Below are 8,892 nucleotides of genomic sequence, written 5' to 3' on the forward strand. Positions count from 1 at the left end.
GACCTAGACCCAGAAAACATACTATGTGTCTTAACTTATTAAACTTTATATTCCTTTCAACTGAACGCCTTGTTAAAGGAAGGACAAACCATAATTGCTTGGTCATTGGCCCCAAACCAAAGCAGTTTTCTATATACGTGTATCTCGGTAAGAGGTCACTTGGAGCGTGGCCCACGGCTGGAGGCATAAGGGATTTTGGTGGTGATGCCGTTTGTTACATCAGATGTCGTGATGGGTTCCCTTAATAATCTATGCAGCCGACACTGCATTGGTGAGTAGATGTTTAAATTTACAGCTTCAAAGCCGGGGAAGTTTGCTGACAGGTACAGCACAAAACATCTTTGCAGGAAAAACACCCTCGAAGGCAATCTTACAGTGTGTTCTTGACATCCTCTTTCCCAGCCATGCACACAGCCCCAGGAACAGCCAGCTCTTCAGAGGTGACCTGCGATCGATTAGCTTCAGGCACCTGGGAAGCTGGACAGAAGCTGGATTCGGATGCGATCGCATTATCTGTCTGGCCTGCCTCTGCCCCGGCTTTCCAGCATGTCTGCTTACGTGTGCAGGGTGGTGGTGACCGAGGCTCGGTTTGGGAGTTCCTCCAAGGAGCTCCGTGGTGGCCCTCCAGCCGTGCTCCCCAGCTCCACTCCTGTGCGTCCACTAGACCAGAAAGAAAACACGACGTCTCTGGTAGTCCAATTACATCGCTATTTCAGCACATTCTGTTCTTTTTCATATTTTGATTGTGTCTTTCCCTCTTGTTCAACTTAATAATGTAACACCAGATCTGATTTTTTAAAATTCTATGGATACACAAAAAAATAAAGGAAAGTTGACGGGAGAGGTCGACACATAAAAGTGTGATATCTACAGTCGGAGCCAAATTCCTAAAGGGTGAGCCATGGAGAGGCCAAGCAAAATAAGACATGATCGGTGCTAACTTCATTTTCAAAAGTTCCCACAAGTAGGTTTACAAGTGCCTGGAGGGATGAGTTAGCCTCCACTGTGTCTTGTTTAATTTGGCCATTTAAAGGGCTAGCTCTTTTCAAACTTGGCTCTCCTTGTAGATATCACACCTCTACATGTCTGAATTTGATTCTGGACTTGGCTTTTCCAGTGCACATTAAATGTTTCTGATTTGGGATCACTCTAGAAGAATGTGTGAGTGGTTTCTTTGCACTCATGTCTGGGTGGATTGGGGTCAGGTGTGTTGATGGGTTTACACTATTAAATTACTACAGGCTCCCTCACCCTACCTATCTCAGAGTTCATCTTCTGTGTGGGAGGCCACTGAAAGAGTTAGATCTACGTGTTAGATTTTGTTGCAATGATGACAAAACAAAATTAATACGTTATTTTATGAAATAAATGCATTATCTCTGCCAACAACTTCTGATGAACACTTTTCACTTGGGGAAAAAGTAGAGACGAATTGCCTAAGCTAGTAAACAGAATGCATAAATTATCATTATTAAATTATTAAATGGGTAGACCACTGTTTACTTCATGACTTAGTTTGAAGGAGGACAATTGGAATAAGCTCGGAACACATTCATGGCAATTCGTTGTTTTCATTTCCCTCTTCCTCAAAAAGGGAATTTCATTCAGCCTCTAGAGATACACAAACCACAAGATAACATAAACCAGAACAGGTAAACTGGGCTAGAGATGCAGCGCAGGGGTAGAGTCTTGTCTAGGATACCCAAGGCCTGGGTTCAATCTTCAACATCTTAAAAAAAAATGGGGGCTGGGGCTGGGGCTCAGCAGTAGAGCACTTGCCTAGCATCTGTGGGGCACTGAGCTCGATCCTCAGCACCACAAAAAACTAAATAAACAAAATAAAGGCATTCCGTCAATCTACAACTAAAAAAAAGTTTTTTAAAATAGAAGAAACCGTGCAAAGATTCATAGATAGAGAAGAAAATGAGCATATGGACCATGAATCTTAGAGTCCAAAAACTGCATCTATTTCCTGAATTACTGGTTTTATAACCAGTGATAAGTCATTTAACCTCAGTGAGCCTCAATTTCTTATGTGTAAAATAGAAATTATGATAATTTCTACCTCACTGGGCTTTTGAGAAAATCACATGAGACTGTGGACATAAAAGTGCCCTGCAGAATATCAATCCCAATAAGATATTTTACTAATATTAATAAAGAATTAGGGAATAAGTGCTGAATTATGTAAAGGTGAGAGTTCGGAGATGGAGGATATTGTATAAATTGGAGATTTAAAACCTGTTCTTTGGAGATGGTGCAATTTGAGATGGACCTTGAAGAATCTGTTCAATTTGAGAAATTATGAGGAGAACAGAAAGTCTACTGAATAAGAAGTGCACACAAGTCAAACTCACTGCTCGTGGAGGAGGACTGCTGGCAGTGGGAAACTTCAGATGAGGGTCCACAGAATAACAGAAGCCATCAGGGACATGGAAGGAGCCTATCATGGACTATATATTTGTGTCCTCCATGCCAGCTTCATGTGTTGAAGCCCTGACACCTAGCGTCATCTACTTACTCTAGAGAAGGGTATTCGGAGATAGGGTCAGTATGAGGTAATGCAAGTAGATGATGTCATGAGGCTGTGGCCCTGGTCTGATGGGATTAGTGCCCTTGTAAGAAGGGACACCAGAGCATGTGTTCTCTCTCTCTCTCTCTCTCTCTCTCTCTCTCTCTCTCTCTCTCCCCCCTCATCAAGCACACACAAAGAAGAGATCATACAAGCACACAGCAAGATGTCAGCCACCTACAAACCAAGAGAAGAAGCTTCAGAAGGCAGCTAACCCTGCAAGAACCTTGATCTTGGACTTCCTGGCCTCCAGAACTGTGGAAAATGCAGTCTGTTGTTTAATCCTCTCAGTCAGTGGTATTTTGTTATAGCAGTCAGAGGTGACTAAGACAAGCCCCAGATAAAGGAGCTAAAAAGTGAACAGAGCTGAATGCATTGGCTCCAGGCTTCAGGAGAGAGAGACAGCAGGAATAGGGTATGTTGGCAATGAAGCCAGGGTGACGTGAAAAGGAATGGGGCTAAAAGCAGAGAAGCAGGCTAGGCAGCTGTTTCTTTCACCCATTAGAAGTTTAATGATTGAGATGCAGCAATGGGACAGGAGGAGAGACAGAACCTGACCGGTACGTCTAAGACACAAGAACATCCAGTGTTTGGGAATGAAGACTCCTCAACTCAGCTTCCCAGGAGAAGCCGGTGCGGCCACCCTGGGCCCCCAAACACTCAGAGACGTAAGGCAAACCACCTCTCCAAGAAGCCAGTTGATTTGAAGAAGAGCCAAACCCATCTCTAGCCAGGTCTTCTCAGGTCAAATTTCTCATGCCGTCATTGAGTTGAGTTCAGAAGCAGATCAGAAATCCAGACAAAATGTATCATCCCCGTTTGCTTCCTCCTGCGCCTGCCCCTGACTTCCCTAACCCCTGGGTGCCTTCCCCACCCTCTGAGCTCTTCTTGCCCCCTGCCCCAAGTGCCCAGGGCCTGTCTCTAGCTGGGGCTCCACTCTGCCCCTGCAGCTCACCAAGCTCACAGCTGCCTGCCCCACTCAAAATCAGAACCCAGGCAGGTCCCCTAGGTCTTGTTTTTCAAGGTCCAATTGTGACAATCTAAGTGTTACTAGAACAGAATTTTCCAATGTGTGCTTCTCTTCCATCACAAGTAAAGGTTTTTCATGTCCAAATAAGTTTTAGAAATACTCCTGACTATGCCCCCTTCTTGGCAATTCACTCAACACATGCAAAACTTTGGGGAAATTCATAGTTTAATTTAAAATAAAAAAAGAAAGAAAGGAGAGAAGGAGAAGAAGACATGGAGGAAGGGAAAGAGGAAAAAAGAGGGAGGAAGAGAGAAAATGAAGGAAAGTGGAGAGGACAAAAAGAAAAAGAGAAGGAGGAGAAGGAGGAGAGATGGGGAAAGAATTCCCTTCTATTCAGCTCAGGGTTTGCCAAGGTTATCAGGTCGCAGCCCCTTTGTTTACCTAGTGTCTCTGAGAGATCATAGCTGGTAAAATGCATTTTAGGAAAACTTGCATTGAGGTCTTTATACCTGTAATTGGATTAACACTCTGCTCGTCTCTGCTAATGTATTTGTAATTTAACTTGAACTTCTAGAAGTACACCTTAACCCAAGGGAGCGATTCCTGGAGGGAGAATCTTATACAAACAACAGTCCTTGAGAGAGAAGGCAAGAGGCACAGCCTTTCCTGCCCCACAAAATGTCATCAGGAAATGCAGCCAGCTGGGCTGGACACCCTGCCGCTCCTCCCTGCCTGGGCCCAGGGTGAACAGGAGTCTCAGAGCCAGAGCTTTTTATTAATCACATTTTCTACATAAAAGCATATGGATAGAAAATCCCTGAGGAGAAAATTGAAATGATACGGTTTTTCACACAGTTTTCTTTCTGCGGCATTTATTGAAAAAGGAATTATCACATGGAATCCCTTTGAATTGCATTTTGGTTTCGTAATTTTATTTATTCATGGTTTTCTGATGTCAAGGTGTTGTGAGAGCTTAAAATTCTATTTCAGAGCCACCTGATTGTATTTGAAAAGATCTATAAAAACTGTTTCTACCATGTGAATTACCTGTGTTGGTGTGATGGTAACAGCTCCAGCACTTTCCGGAAGGAGCCCCAGCAGGCTGCCTTGACACCCCCATCCCCCTCCCCTGGACAACTCGCTCAGGGTGAGCCTAATGCATCCTGACAGACACAATCCTCCCTCCATGTGCTCAACCACCTCTGTGGAATCACATTGCTTCCCATGTTTTCTTTATAACTGATGCTGGATTAGCCAAAGCTTCTAGTAGCTTCTAGAAGCTTGTAGTTTTGTTTTCCCTTTTCCTACCTTTGTTGTCTGCCTCCTTAGCCCCTCACCTACTCCATCTCCTACCACAGCATCAGCAGATGAGCTGGAGAATAAACAGAGGCAAGATGCCCTCAAATGTAGCCTCAATCCCAGGAGCAGAGGGAGAAGAAACTGAAAATGGCCCCCTGAGGCTTCCGTCAGGGAGCCCATGATGTTGTCTGCTTGCTTCCTTCTCAGTCACCTAGCATTCATCCACTCATTAAAATGAAAGTTGAAGTCCTCTTTGCTTATGATGAGATGGGATGGATAAATGATACATTTTATGTATCAACTTGACTGGGCTAAGGGATGCCCAGATGGCTAGTAGAAAATTGTGTCTGGATGTGTAGGTGAGGGTGTTCTGGAAGAGATTAGCATTTGACTGAATAGAGATTTGCTCTCACCCACGTGGGGGCTTTGTCCAATTTATTGAGGGCCTGAATAGAACAAAAGGTAGAGGAAAGATGAATTTGTTCCCTGATTGAGCTGGGACGTCAATCTTCCTCCTCCCTTTGACGTCAGCACTCCCGATTCTTTGACATTTGGACTGGGAGTCGGACGGACACCATCAGGCCCCCAGTTCTCAGGACTTCAGGCTCAGACTTTGGACTCAGACTGAATTACGCCAGCAGCTTTCCTGGTTCTCCATGTTAGAGGTGGCCAATCACAGGACTTCTCAGCCTCCATGATCATGTGAGCCATTCTCATTAAAATGGGTGTGTATGTGTGTGTGTGTGTGTGTGTGTGTGTGTGAGCGCGCTTGCACGCGTGTAAAACCTCCCACTGCTTCTGTTTCCTGGACAACTTGAACTAATACGTAAGCAGATATAACAAATCACAACCCATATTTATTTCTGCCACAGAATTACAAGGTAGTTGTATATGCAACCATAGCGCAAACCAAACATTAATGCAAGCAATGTCTCTTATTTTATTGAATAAATTCATTTTTATGGAATACGTTCACTTGAAAAAAAAACAACAGCATTATTTAGCTCCTAATGCCCCCAGGCAGGATGACTGGAGCCAGGGATGAATAGGTAGAAGAAGAACCCCTGCTGACAGGTGCATACTTACAGTCTAGTGAGAAAAAGAAAAATGAACAAGCACCTACAGAATAGCGGAACAAGTGCTTTGAAAGAAGTATTTCAGGAGTGCTACAGGGAAACCAATTCTAGCCAACCACGTCTGGAACGTCTTTTCCAAGAAAATGATCCTGAGGTGAGTTCTGATTGAGAGGTCTGCCATAGCAATAAAAGAGGTAAGCTCTTACCTCTTTTAAGTCAAAATGAGCCGAACAAAATATTAAAAAGGCTCAGAAGTGAAAAGAAAACTCTGGGCTCTGGGACCCATTTATATGGATGGAGGCATCTGTCACACACAGAGGTGTCCGAGAACAACGACGGAAGAGGAAAACCTAGCCAACCACAGAGGGTCTGATGCATCCTACAAAGAAACCTGAACTGTACCCCCAGGTGATGAACAGTCATGGTAGCACCGTGGAGAAAGAAATCAGGTCACTAGATTTGAATGTCACAAAAATCATTGTGACATAAATATAGGATGCATCTGAATAAGAGCTAGTCTGACCCAGGGCAGCAGTGAGGAATCCAGGATGATGGCCACACCTGTAACTTTCCCATGAGGAGATGGAATAGAGCATATTGGAGGAGGGTCCATTTCCGTGATGGAGTTTGAACCAACTCAGTTCAGTTTCCTACGGGAAACTCCAGGAGGGTCCTCATCCGGGCCTCAGGCTCTGGGTGAATGTGCTTCTTGTATGTAGGTGGTAGCGGGAGCTGAACCTGAGTTGTCAATGGTGTGAGACCATCCAAAGGAGACGTCCCGGTGGGGGAAGGAAGCAGAAGGATGTCAGTCAACTCAACACCCACCAGGCGGGTAGAAGAGAAAGCCAAGAGCAGCTGAGGAGTAGTCCAGAGAGGAACTGCAGAGCTAAAGTACAAGCAGAGCCGGGGAAACAACCCCTCGCCCTGAGCCTCCGCGCTCCGTGGGCGTCCTTGATCACCGCAGGAGCTGAGACCTCTGATTTTTGGGGGGATCCTCTTGGGGCCATGATATTAGATATCATGTCCTGAATTTGTGTGTCCCGAATGCTTTGCTCTGCTTGTTCTACTGGTTAGTTAGTAAAACTAATGTGAAAGCGGTTTGATTCCTCATTTTAATCTATCATCAAGCTGGGGGAAGTGTCTAGTCTTTCTAGCCCATGTAATTACCACTTTCACTGGGGAAATAAGAAAAAGGAGGCTCAGAGCTGAGACTTGTTCACACAGGTAATAACAGTTAGTGTCAGGATTAAACTTTCATCTGGCTTTCAATCCAATCATCTCCCACTGTATTCCATTGGTTCTACTGACACCCCCATTTATATTCTGAGTGTGTGTGTGTATGTGTGTGTGTGCGCACGCACGCGCGTGTCTTTTCCGTTTCTTTCTTCCAAATGAATCTGAACTAAAATGATGGACTGTGTTCAAAATTTGACCTTTCAGCCCTCAGTAAGTGAGAATCTCATTGCTCTTTGGGAAAAGCACCTTATATAAAAGGCAGATGAGTGGATTTTTAGTTCTTCTTATAGTGTGAATGCTCATTTTTTTCAGTCTTATTTCTCCTCCTGCAATTTGAAAAAGACCAAAAAAAAAAAAGGGGAAAAAAATGAGGAATGAATGTATGAAAATTTCAGTCAAGCCTTAGAAGAGCATTAATCCATGCCATTGATCACATTTTAACATGAGTTAAAATAAAAGTCTGAGGGAAAATAAATCAACTCCAGTAAACATACATAAACATTCTACCAAAAAAATGCAAAAATAATTTTTATAACCTTGCAGCAGATTCATGAAAAAGACCCAGGAGAACGTTAAAATGCAACCGATCTAAAGGTTGATGTCATATTTGGGAGTTAAGACCATTATGTAATCTTGAGTCAAACATACTGGGAGAATAGGATGCTGGGGAAGATTAGGTCAGATTAAAGAAGCTATTTTTGTTTAATCCAAGAAAATAACATTTTTTAAAGCATCATAAAGTGTCCCCAGTGACAGAAATTATTATGCTGCTGTGAGCAGAGAACTAGGTTCAGAACTCATTACCAAGTGGCATTTCCACAAGTAACAGGGGAACATGCTGTTTCCTATCAGACATTACATCCAGAGTCTGGGTAGCTTTCTTTTCCTGAATCGGAGCCTAAAAATCTACTTCATTTCCTCACCTTTGCCCAACATTTATAAGTATCCAGGTTTCAACAGTGGTCACGAGTAGTCGACAAAGCCCTCCAAGTCCCCGAGCTGTAAAACTTATTTTAAAAAGCAACTTGTAAATTCAGCAGCTTACTTCAGCTTCTTCCTGTCAACCAATAATGGTCAACTATTCCCATTCTTAGGGACGGACAGAGGAAAACTATCACAGCCAAAAATAATTTTCTTTCTTCTAAACTGGATTCAATCATTTCTGGTACGACTCGGCCTTCATTTCTTCCTCCCTGGAGGATCGTTATGGAATTTAGTGCCACGGCCTTGAATTATCAGCTTTGGGGTTTGCTTTGGGGCTGTCACTGCCCGTTACCGAGAGCATTTATCATGGCTTTTGTTGTTGCCCTGGCATCTGAAGAACCCCAAGCCGTACTGCATGGTGCGTTCTCTCTCCAATCCTCATAAAAGCTCTAGAAAGTAAAAAGAGCACCACATTTTAAAAATATGAAAGTGTTTCCACCCGGTGAAATAAGATGCCTTCCTACCTATAATCTCGTAGTTCAGCCAGAGTTGGAGTTCATTCCTGACATGGAGGCTTCGTGAAAGCAGGTACTTTGTGTTGATTACTGGGTGGATGAAAGGATGAATGCACAAGTGGAGAGGTGACTGGTCATATGCAAGAATCTCAGTGTCTCATCCTTCCCACTTCTCATCTCACAAAGGTGGGGAAATGGGTGGATGGATGGATGGATGGATGGGGAAGTGAGTAGATGGATGGAGGAAATATGAATGGAAGACAGGTGGTTGTGAGTGATGAATGAATGGAAGGTGGTGGG

Source organism: Marmota marmota, unplaced genomic scaffold (genome assembly GCF_001458135.2).
Source record: "Marmota marmota marmota unplaced genomic scaffold, marMar, whole genome shotgun sequence".
Classification (NCBI taxonomy): Eukaryota; Metazoa; Chordata; class Mammalia; order Rodentia; family Sciuridae; genus Marmota; species Marmota marmota.